Source organism: Belonocnema kinseyi, chromosome 7 (genome assembly GCF_010883055.1).
Source record: "Belonocnema kinseyi isolate 2016_QV_RU_SX_M_011 chromosome 7, B_treatae_v1, whole genome shotgun sequence".
Taxonomy (NCBI): domain Eukaryota; kingdom Metazoa; phylum Arthropoda; class Insecta; order Hymenoptera; family Cynipidae; genus Belonocnema; species Belonocnema kinseyi.
The window spans coordinates 27,507,917-27,520,948 of NC_046663.1; positions in this window are offsets into that span (position 1 = coordinate 27,507,917).

Sequence of the window (13,032 nt, forward strand, 5' to 3'; positions counted from 1 at the left end):
TGTGAAGAAGAGTTGTCCTTGGAAATAGAAAAGAGTATTTGCTCCTACGGTTCTTTGGACAATCGGTACAACCCTATGGAACAAAATTTCGTTTAATTGTAAATATGAAATTCGGGACAATTTTAAATACATGGTTGCTACTAGGTAGGGAATTCTGGAAAGTTCGGGAATCTTTGACAAAGTGAAGTTGAAATTCAGGTGTCATGAAAAATTACGTAAGGCGTTCTTCTGACATTTTCACACCCTACCCCTCCCTATTTAAGAGACCATAAGGTATTTTTTTGTAATTGGATAAATGTGGAATCCTCATGAAATTAGATTTATACACTAATAAGAAAAATTAAAGCGTCGACGAAATTTTCCTTATTTACTGATTTTTTTGAATGGTGTACAAGGGTGGGGTATAAAGTTTCCGGTCTCATCCAGAGATGGCGCCAGCAGGTCTAATTTTGTAGGGTCGTAGTACCTCCACTGCGCTACTCAGCGACGTGGAACCATCAAGCGTGTCGCGCATCCAGCTATGCGACCCGTGGTCATGTAGGCACGTGAGCGTTAAGAGAGTTTACCCTCTCTCGTTCTTATTCTGCTACCGGTGATCGTGCTGGCCTAGTCACTTCTTGGCCATAGCTGGCAATGGAATAACTAATCTGCTTTCGAGATTAATATCAGCACTAGCCATGGAATTTACATAACCTGAAAAGTACAAGCATACCAATTTTATAATCAAATTCCAAAGATTTTCAAGCTTCAGCTATGGAATTTATAAAAATTTAAAAATTCATGTCTGGCGTGAGCTCCCGCCAATTTTGACGTCCTCTAAATGTCCTTCAGAAATTTTTCTTCATGAAAGCAGGTTTGGAATATTTTCAACGGTAATATTCAAAGGATCAACATCTAGAATTTTCATCAGGTGTACGTAAGCTGTACTTTTCTAATTTTTAAGTGAAAAATGTAAATTTTACGCGTCCGATGAAGTTCCTCGAATCACGTAAATATTACGCGTAAAGATTTTTCTTCGCACACATGTTTAAAACTGCGTAAATTTCAACGGATAATTATTACAAGTGACGATAGGGAATTCTTTTACTTAACTTTACTTTTAAAATTATTATTAGAATCTTTAAACAATAGGGATATCCTTCAGCGAGCGTAGCCCAATTTTCGCTTCAAGTGTAGCAAAGCGCGCGACTTTCAAACGCACTTATTTCCGAGCTTTTTAAACAATCTTATTTTCAATTAAAAAAATAAATTCAGTTTTGAAACACCTCGCTTTTTTCCACGCGCACGCGAGTGATATGTGAGCGACATAACCCCAATCTGTCCATATGTGACATCGTCTTTTGCTTCGGTTGTTTCATTTTACAATTGTATCTTAAAAATACTTTACCGCTCTTTAAGCTACTTTTACCTATGATCTTTTACTTGTACGAGTGATCATGTGATATTTCTAATAATTTTTCACCTGATAACGACCTTACTGGTTTATGCCTTTGTGGTATACCACAAGTTCGCAAAAATTCTGAAATTTTTCTCGCAGAACCCAGTCTTGTGGTTCCTTCAAATCAAATCGTCATTTGCGACCGCGCAAATAAGGTGTGAAAAAAAACTAAGGCGAATTATGCTGTAGCATACATTGATTTTAAGATCGTAGACCATTTGAAGGACATACTCTCATTGTCTCTGAGTCCACAGGCGAAACACTTTGCCCCTTCATACCTAAATCACTCAGGCAACGCGCATTTAAATTATTCCACAACCCAGCACGTCCTAGCAAAAAAGCGTCCCACCGGCTTGTTCGTAGAAGGTATGTTTGACCTAACATGCACCGTGATATTTCAAATTTTGCTCCAGAAAATCGAAGCACTGACAGTGTACCAAGCGTTCGTAGATCACTGGATATCACGCTTTGGCGCACCTGAGACCTTGACCACCGACCAAGGATCTCAAATTGAATCGCGCCTATTTACAGCCCTGCTTCAACTTACCGGTTGATACCGAATTCAAAGTGCGGATCACCACCCAGTGTCAAACGGGATGATCGGGAGTTGGCGCCGCTCTCTTAAGGCGGCAATCATATGTCATACCGAACAAGATTGGATACGATCATTGTCCACCGTACTATTGGGTCTTAGATCAAATATTATGGAGATCGATTCCTCTTCAGCCGAATTTCTTCACGGCACCACGTTGCGCATCTCCGGCGAGTTTGTCTTGCCGGAGGATTTCGCTCCCGACCCTAACACATTTTAAGAAGAATTTCGCGAGCATGCGCGACTTATAAAACCAGTCCCTGTTAGTCATAAATATAGAAAAGAGCATCACTCCACAAGGACTCAAAAACAAGCTCTTATGTTTCTCTCAGCGTTGAGAATCTTAAGAAATCGCTGGAACGTCCGTACACCGGGCCTCACAAGGTCATAAATCGCACATCCGATAGGATTTATGAAAACGACGTAAATGGCTCAATCCGCCAGGTATCGGTAGATAACATTAAGCCTGCGTATTTTCTTCGCGATGATCTACCTAAAATCATTTCTACACTTAGCATTTCGAAACTTATGCTCGAAAAAAGACAGTCTCTTTCACTGCGTAATATATAGAGAATTTTAAGATTTTTAAGTTATTACATGAGCACTTTCAAAAAGAATTTCTAAGTTTAAACCGCTTATGTATTTAGATACCCATAGTATTATACAAAAGTATTTATTTTTAGCAAATTATTTTTATCGAAAGCATTTTTACTGTAAAAATGAAATTTGCTTTTACCTTTATATTGGTGCACGTTTTTCTGTACCTACAACTCAATTGTAACTTACGAAGTTATCGCGCTTTCGTTAAACCTTAAATAAAATATATCTAGGGTAGCCACTGCGAAACTACCATCTCTTTAAGTAAAGAAAATTTTTGTGTTAACCTCCTTGAGTTGAAAATAATCGTTCCTACTGTAACGTCACTCGGGGGGGGGGGGTACTGTAGAGTCGTAGTACCCCCACTGCGACACTTAGCGGAATGGAACTATCGAGCGAGTCTCGCATCTAGCTGTGCGATCCGTGGTCATGAAGACATGCAAGGTCATTGTGGGCATGTAATGTTACTTACTTTTAGCATTAATTACTTTTTAGCATGTATTCTATAGTACTATACCTCGCTAGCTTGTATATCAATTTAAAAAAATTTTTTCATTTATCTGCTATATCATCAGAGATTGTACCTTACCGACAGTAGATCAACCCTCCAAACCATGAAGGCAGAAAATCTACACAATATCGATCAAGTTAAGAATCTTCAATAACCGAAAATAAGACTAGTTGAAAAATAATATTTTTCAATCAATATTAAAATTATTTCTTGAAAAAAAAGATCCTACTCCATCTTCTCTCCACTGGGAATCGAACCACAAAACTTCTGATTTTCGGTCAGGTTAAATTTAAATACTTTAAAATAATTACTTGTACCATTAACACCATGCTAAATATTATCGTTATGTTTTTGAATTAAAAGTTCTTATTCTGATCCTTCTAATAGCTTAATTGGAAAAGCAACTGATCGGAAATCAGAAGTTTTGTGGTTCGATTCCGAATGAAGTGAAGATGGAGTAGGATCTTTTTTTCAAGAAATAATTTTAATATCAGTTTTTAAGTCGATTGCCCTATTAGTATACATTAAAGCGCATACTGAATAATACACCTCGTTTGTTTGTGAAAAAGTGAAAAAATCAGAGAATCTTGCACTCATCAAATACTTTAATTTAAAAGGCCTATTTCCACTTCAATTTAAAGAAGAATTGGCTTTTACACTGAAAAACTCTTCTCCATCATATTCGATGGTTAAACAGTGGGTTTCTGAATTTGAGAAAGATCGCACGAGCACTTCTGACGAACCACGTTCAGGACGCCCTGTTGAGGTCACAACTTCCGAAATGATCGAAAAAAATCATAAAATGGTGATATAGGACCGCAAAAAAAAAAATTAAGTGAGATAGTTAAGGCTACTACGTGGGTGGATCAAATATAAACCGGAATTTTACAAATACTTTTCTTAGCCAATCGCAAGCACTTTCACAATGTAGGTTCTTGTAATGTAGTGTATTAGGAGTGGGTTAAACGCTTGGTGAGCTGTTTGACTCCATCAATTCGTCAGTACAGCTATGAGTGAGCAACAGGTTCCAGCGTCCGTTGCACAACGGGTTATAATAAAGTTTTTAACTAAAGAAGGCGTTAAACCGTGCGAAGTTTTGACTCGATTGAAGTATCAGTATGGGGATGATACTCTGTCTAAAACTCAAGTGTTTGATTGGGCCAAAAAGTTTAAGAGTGGACGAGAAAGTGTGGAAAATGTGAGTTATAATCGACGTCCAAGATCAAGTGTCTCTGGCGATAACATTGGTACAGTGCGAGACCTTATTGAAAGTGACAGGCGGTTCACTATTCATGAAATCGCTTTACAGGTGGGCATTAGCTATGGAAGCGCTCAAACAATCATTAAAAATCATCTTGGTTTCAAAAAAAATCTGTGCCCGATGGGTCCCGAAGTTATTGAACGAAGATCAAAAAAACATCCGACTGCGAATTAGTAAGAGACATCTGAATCGATTTCAGCGGGAGGTAGAGACTTTTTTTAAGCATATCGTGACACGTGATGAAACATGGGTGCATCATTACACTCCCGAGTCCAAAATGGCGAGTAAAGAATGGCGAAGGAAAGACGAAGCCGGTTCTGTGAAAAAAAAAACCCCGTCTCTCAGCCGGTAAGGTCCTCGCGACCGTCTTTTTCGACTACAGAGGAGTGTTGCTAATTGATTTCCTACATGATCGATGTACGGTTAACGCTGCCTACGACTGCCAGCTGTTGGAGGCAGCAAAAGCCGCTTACAGAAGCAAAAGACGCGGTAACCCCATCAGAAACGTCATCCTTCTTCATGACAATGCCAAGCCACATACGGCGGGTGAAACGAAACAAAAACTGGAGGATATGCATTGGGAAACCCTTGAGCATCCTCCATACAGCCCAGATTTGTCACCCTGTGACTATCATTTATTTGCGCCCATGAAAGATGCACTTGGAGGATTGCGGTTTGACAACGATCAAGATGTTGAGGAATTCGTGCGCAATTGGTTGATGACTCGACCTCAAAGTTTCTACGAGCAAGGAATTAACAAGCTTCCAAACCGCTGGAAAAAATGTATTTTTGTATTGTTTTATAAATAAATAAATATTAAAAAAGAATTCCGGTTAATATTTGATTCACCCTCGTAGAATGTCAACTGCATATTTACCAGATTTAGCCTCCAGCGAATATCATCTGTTCCGTAACCTTTAAAAATCGCTCGGAGGTGAAGAATTTCAGAACAACGAGGAAGTCATCGATGCTGTAAATGAGTATTTTAAGGGATTTGACGAATCGGTCTATAGAAATGGCACCACTGCATTAGAGCAATTTTAACAAGAAGTCGAAGAAAACAAATTTCGCAAATTTTTTTGCTTTTTTCAGTTCCACGAACTTTCATTTTTTTTCAAATAAGCTTTGGTGTGGAGCGGATAGCTTATTTATTCGGCTTCAATTTTCTGTCTTTAAAATCTGGGTACGATCATTTTTTAATGCGATACTGAACTTTTCGAAAGCGCAAAAAATTGGAAAAATTTCTTCTTCACAGTACTTGTTAAAATTGCCATGATATGTATTTCTAAAATATCTCAAAATAAGGAACTTAAAGCTTTCAAAAGCTTTTTTAAGCCCTTAACACGACATTTTTTCACTGAAATACAGCATTTCGAAAAATCACGATAAATCAGGAAAATTTTTTCAAATGCTAATCGTAATTTTTAACTTTTTCAATCATGAAATCATTAAGTTTACAATGTGTAATTCTAAAGTATTTTACCATAGCAATTTTCCATTTCAGATTTTCATTTTTTAGGGTAACTTTTTCCCTTTTTCCATTCGAAATTGAAAATTGATTCAGTTATTTTATGGGGCGATTATAAAATAGTTAAAATTAAACAATTTACAGATTTTGACGTTAAAAATTGAACTATTTAAATTCAAAACACGTCGTAGTTAATCAAACGTAAATTTCCGACTGTAACTTCATAAACATTCTGTTGTTTCAGTATAAAATATACCATTTTTAACTTTTTCAATTTAAACATTTTTAATTAAGGAAAACAGCAATTTTTAATAGTCAGAAATGTTTGCGTGTTTATTTAAAATGGAATATTAAAAACTAAACAATTTGAAACTAAATTCTTTGAAACAGAAAGCCTTGATTCTTTTAAATTTTAGAGAGCTAAACTCCAAAGTAAGATCGTCAGAATGTTAATTTTATTATTCTGTTAAAAAAATTTTTTATTTATAAGTGGAAATGTTGAATTTTGATGTGTGAATAACAGATAAAAATGCATCCATTTAGAAAAAATGCGAGTAAGTTGAGGAAATACTTCTAATTTTTTTATTAAAATTGTGAAACTTTTAAAAATTCTGAAAGGTTTTAATATAGTAAAAAAATTGTCTTAAGATTCCTGGAAAAATTGACAATGATTTTTTTATTTCAAAAAATTAATTTCAGTAAAATATTTAGGAATATTTCAAAACAATAGCAAATTTTGTTAAATAAATAACAATTAAATAGTGATGAATTTGAAAAAATTGGAATTAGTTTAAGAGATATTTAGAAGTTTTGAACAAGTTCAAAAATAAGTTGAAACTTTAAAGGATGTGAAAAAATTTAAAACAAAATGAAGATTCTTCAAGATTTAAAACAAAAAATTTATAAGTTTTTCAAGCATTTTGAAAGGTTTCAAAATATTTTAAAAAATTGTTTAGATTTCTTACAAAATTGACAATAATTTTTTATTTTTAGAAATTAATTTCAAGAGAATATTCAAAAACATTTTTTAAAGTTTCCAAAACTGTAAAGATAATCATGTCAAGATTCCAAAACATTAAAAAAAATAGATTTTAAAAGATTTCAATAAAAAATTTGGTAGGTTTTTATGTATTTTAAAAGATTTCGAATAAATGGAAATTTTTTTTGGAGCTACCTGCAGATAGTTGAAATGATTTTTTAGTAAGAAAACTTACTTTTATAAAATGCTTTAAAAGATTTCAAACCAAAAAAATTTATTTGCATAACTTTGAAATTATGATTAACCTACCCCTTAAGAGTGGAGGGGAAAGGGTAATTATTGTGTGCCCCCCCCCTTGAGACCCTTTCCAGGATCCCCGCCTGCACGTGTCTTACGTAAAACTTGAGGTTTGTCTTAACTTCTAGTCAAATTTCCCCTAGACTAGGAAAAAACTGGGAAACCTTAAAAAGATTTTGAGGTTTTTTTTTTAATTCAGCGACTCAAATGGCACTGCGAAGTAATTTTGAGTACTAAGATCAATTCACTAACTCAATATTTATAAAAATACTCTATTTTTTATTGACTTGTCACTTAAAAGAAAAGACGTTCAGAGAACCCAGAAAACGCTAGATGTGACACATTTTCCCTAGGCTAGGGGGAAATTCAGACGTGTAAAAGAAACTCTGATGTCGGATTCGGATTCAGTGACCCAAGATACATAAGGATACACTGGTCAGGTGCAAAGTACAGACAAATTATTTTTTTGCGAGCGTGTATAATAGAACATTTTTAATTTTATAATTTTTGTTGGAATATAAAAGATACTCGACGATATTTATTATTCTCCAAGTATTGGACATAGTTTTTACGTTGTCCCAATAATGGTCGGTTTACCTTACACTTTTTAGTCAAAAATTTATATTTATATATTAAAAATGTAATATTTTTGTTTTAAGTAAAAAAAAATATTTTGTTAGATCCTCCGATTCTCTCTTCCAAATTGTAATTTTTGTATGACCCTGTATGCAAATCTGTATTCATGTTGTTTCTAAAAGTCTGAAAAATAAATTAAGGTCGGAATATTTTTGCCTTCAGCCTTTTAATAACTTATAAAAATTATTGGGAATTTAAGACATTTTTTTATTTTTTGAACTTCTGATTATGCTACCATTTGTTTAAATTATTAGTAATTTTTCACTTTTTAGAAGTTTCTGGTGATTTGTTGTTCATTTTTGTTTTGTTTGTTAAACATTGAACTAATTTTCTAACAATTAATTTTGTTGGTTCAAGATTTATCATTACAGATAAAAATCCATATCTTTAATTTAAGAAATTTAACTGTATTGTGAACTTTTTTGGCTTAGGATTCACCTATCTGGTTAACAAATTATATTTTTGAAGTATTTAAAAAGATTTTAAAAATATCGTCATTTTTTAAGATTCTAGGAAAGATTTTAAATAGATTTTTCCTTTATAATTGAATGACCCTGTATACAAATCTGCATTCATGCTGTTTCTAAAAGTCTGAAAAATAAATTAAGGTCCGAATATTTTTGCCTTCAGCTTTATTGATCTTCTAAGTCCAAGATAGTTTTTATACATCAAAGAAAAATATATAACGGTCAGAGAAATTAAAAATTGGTCATGGGAAATACGGAAAAACTAAGTTAATTTTAAACTTGGAAATTTGTAGCAACCCTATATATATTCAATTCATTCTTGCATGAAATACAGTTTTCGAGAGAGAAATATAATGAATTCAATGAATTTGTAAAAGGTGTAAAAATATTAAAATTAATGGTACTTACTGGGGACCATATGGGCCATCGGGGTATTCGGGGTGATAATTTGGGTTGTGCGGCACGCCGTATCGCAAGCCGGGGTATAAGTGGTTTGGAGATTCAGGTTGCGAGTCGTATGATGAGCTAGGTTCTGAGTTGTGCATTAAGTTTTGTTGATAACTATGTTCCTGGCCGGATTGACAAATTAACAAATAAGGAAATGCGCTTAAAGCGCAAATCGCGATAAAAATTATCATTCTTAACAAAACACCTTTTTATACAAACTTTTTGTAAGAACTGTGAAAAGAAGGGCATTTATTTCGAATTTATACTGCCTGATCTTGCAAAAAAAGAAGGGACGAATAAATAGTCCCTTGCATTTTCCAACTCATTGGCAATCAAATCTTCAAGATTTTCAGTATTCATTCTGAAAAGCACAATAACTAAGCCACATGGAATCATACATTCTTATAATGAATCACGGATTTCCTGGTGTCATTTATTAAACAATGATACGTATGCTTTTAAAAGTTTTCAAAAAATCTACAGAATAATTGGCGCCGCACGCAAATCTTTAAAAAATTTTAAGGTTAAATGAAAGACCGTAGCCACATTTGAGAAATTCCAAATAATGTGAACAGTTGCATAGATTGTAAAACATACACTGGAATTTCAATATAAGTACGGTTTTCGTTCTGACCTTGGACACCCAGGGCTCCTGCTTTGTCATGTATGATCGAAAATGACCAAAATTACTCAAATTTAAATTCGAATAACTCGCATATAATTAGACATTCTAGACTAGTATTAAAATTTCTTTTTAACACCTTAAAACAAGAAAAAATGTTACCGCTGCCCAGAAACATTCTCATTGGTATTTACATTTTTTTCAATTTTTGTGTAGAGATGGTTTTCAAGGCAGATGTGTCTTTGATAATTTTATTCTCATTGCGACAACCGAGCTTGTTGCTCAATAAATGGGTTATACATACGGATGTATTTTAAAAATAAATTCATATACGCAAAATAGAACGGAAGATAAAAAGTGAGTATATTTTTAAATACAGTGTTAATAAACACAATGTATCTTCTTTTGTAATTCAATAAACGAAAACATAAAGCTATAGCCTTTAATTTAGTACTCAGATTTTAAAAGGTATTGAAAGTCATTTCACTCCTAGTACAAAATTAATTCAAATTTCCTTATATATCAGAAAAATAGTTTGAAAATATTATTCTAACGATTTTTAAATTTTGAAATGCATACAACTTTTTAAATTCCTATCAAATTGAAAAAATTAACGTTGTAGGCACAGAAGATAAGACAAACACCAACGCTAATGCTTTATCCCGAAAGCTTTTCGAAGAACTAGAGTATATAACCTCAACAAATACTATGATTCATGAAAAATTTGAAGTCGAGAATTTATATTTACAAATTTACGAAAGTATAATTAAAAAAGTTATTCAAACTATAAAGAAAAAAAATTTCATGATTGTTTTAATTTATATATTATTTATTATTATTTATATAGATTGTTTTTCATCCTGTTTTAAATAATATATTACTTAAATCTGGTACATGGAAATAATTGCTTATTGAATTCCAATAAAATTGCAACATCTTGTCAGAAATATTAAAATTTCAATGAATAATTTCATAGAAAATTCCACATATTCGCAAAACAGAACAATCAATAAATTTTAGTAGAGACAGTTCTGAATTATAATTCAATGGTACGATTAGGAAAAATTAATTCTGTAATTTTTCTTGAAATTCTTTTATATTAAAGAATGTAGTAAAAATCACCAAAGCTTATTGTATTAGGAATTTAAAAATTGCCCACAGTGGAAAATTTTGGTGAAAAATTTCAAACAGCGGTACATTGTTGAATAATGAAATTTTGGGCTAAGCAAAACTTCTACACCTTGGTACATACGATATTTTCAATTACATATAGCCGAACTCTAATTTAATAAGTTATAAAAATTATTGGGAATTTAAGACATTTTTTTATTTTTTGAACTTCTGATTATGCTACCATTTGTTTAAATTACTAGTAATTTTTTACTTTTTAGAAGTTTCTGGTGATTTTTTGTTCATTTTTGTTTTGTTTGTTAAACATTGAACTAATTTTCTAATAATTAATTTTGTTGGTCCAAGATTTATCATTACAGATAAAAATCCATATCTTTAATTTAAGAAATTTAACTGTATTGTGAACTTTTTTGGCTTAGGATTCACCTATCTGGTTAACAAATTATATTTTTGAAGTATTTAAAAAGATTTTAAAAATATCGTCATTTTTTAAGATTCTAGGAAAGATTTAAAATAAATTTTTCCTTTATAATATTAATTTAAGAGATTTGGAAAACTTTTAAAGGAATATTTCAATTTTCAAAAGATTTTTATAATTTGCACATAGGAACCAAAGAGATTTTAGGTAAAATTTATTAGTTGTGGAAGATAAAAAAAATATATTAAAAAGGTTTTAATCCCTCTAAAATAAAACGTACAAGTTTTGTGAACATTTTATAAATAATTTAAATTTTAAAAGTCTGATTCCTTGCACACTTGATTAGCTTCCCTACATATTCTCGTTATAACAGAATTTGCACCGTAGATTGTACAAAAAGCACATGTCAGCAAACATAAATCGGTCAGAGTTTGGACGTATATTAAGCTTATATCTTTAATTTTTTTTTTTCTAATGAAAAGTTAATGTTCTAAACAGAAAATTTAACAATGTGCATTTAAATCTATGGTAGGGAATTCATATTTTTTTTATATAAAATTCCTTTCTTTATAATAAATTAATTGTTTGAGTTGCTAATTCAATTATTCCAATTTTTATTCAAAAATGTTTATTTTTAGTTTTGAAATTGTACTATTTCACTGAAGATTTATCTAAATTCATAGTAATTCATATTTTTGCTAGTGTGTGTGCCCAATTATCGCCATTCGCAACTTTTTTAATATCAATAAAAAAAAGTGTATCAACTACAATTTCGAAAGAATTTCTAAGAACATTTTCATTGATTATAATAATTTTGTAAAGAAATGAACACTTTACTTTGAAAAATAAAGATAAACAATATAATTTAGACTTTTTTTAATTTCTAGATTTTTTCAAAGTTTAAATTTAGCTTTATTTATCTATTATAAAAGGAACAGGAAGTTTAAAAAAAGAACTATATTTGTTTGCGTAAAATCACTTTTCCAACCATTCGGCTGTATAAAAAATATATTATTTCAAATTACGATATTTTAATTCTTTCGTTTTAACTCGTCTTACACATAAAAAAGAATAACAATATTATAAATTATAATATGAATGCTCAAAATGTTCTATTTGTATTTAACACGTATCTTTCATAAGAATACAAATACAATATTCATTTTTTATTATCACTCCCGCAACTGTGTTTGAATATATATTATGATAACTTTAAATTTAGTGTAAATAAATAGGTGCTGCTTTATATACTTTTATTATTTTCGTAAGTAAGTTGTGAATTTTTTAAATTTATTTCTATTGATTAACGCAAATGAATTAATTGCAAAAATTACATGAAAGTGGTAAAAATTGCAATTAAAGAAATGCATTTTCGTCCAAATAGAAGACTTTAAAAAGTTAAAACTACAACTGAAGTTTCCTCAATTTAGTTGCAATTTATTTAAAATGCAGATGAAATATAATTATTATTAATACAATTGCAGTTATTGAACAATTTGAAATGATAAGAAAGAACGAAGAAACGAAAGTAGGTGATAAGAAGTACTGTCAGATTTGTTTTCTAAAAAATAATGTTTTTAAAAATGTGTTGTTTATAAAAGCAAATGTTTAATAATCTAAACTGAATTACCTTGCATCAAGAGAATATGGAAGAAACGGTTTTTGTTTAAAGATTTTTGTCAATTCAATAAATAAATTATCAAATATAAAATAAAACACTAAATAACAAATATTTTTATTGAGTCAATGTAATATTTATAATTTATTACGTTGTGTTTTATAATATAACAATTATCGAAATAAAATTATCGTCAGAAAAATGGCCGAACTACAAAATTTCGAGATGGCAAATTCCGGGAGCATAAATTTCGAGACAGGAAATTTCCTGATTATTAAATATTTTACATTGACAAGTTCCCAACATAAGAAAACTGCTGAATTCACACAATTGCAAAACCTGTTTTCTAATTAAGATTATTTATTAGAAATAAAGCAAAACGGCTTTTTATTGTTAATTCAAAGATATAGGCCTAAAATAAACACACAAGAGGAGATGTATAGGTGAGTATGTATATACCAGGTGTATACATATGAAACCGGTATTTTTTCAAGAAAAAAACACATTTATTTCAAGAGAATGATAACAAATATTTTATTCAAAGTATGCG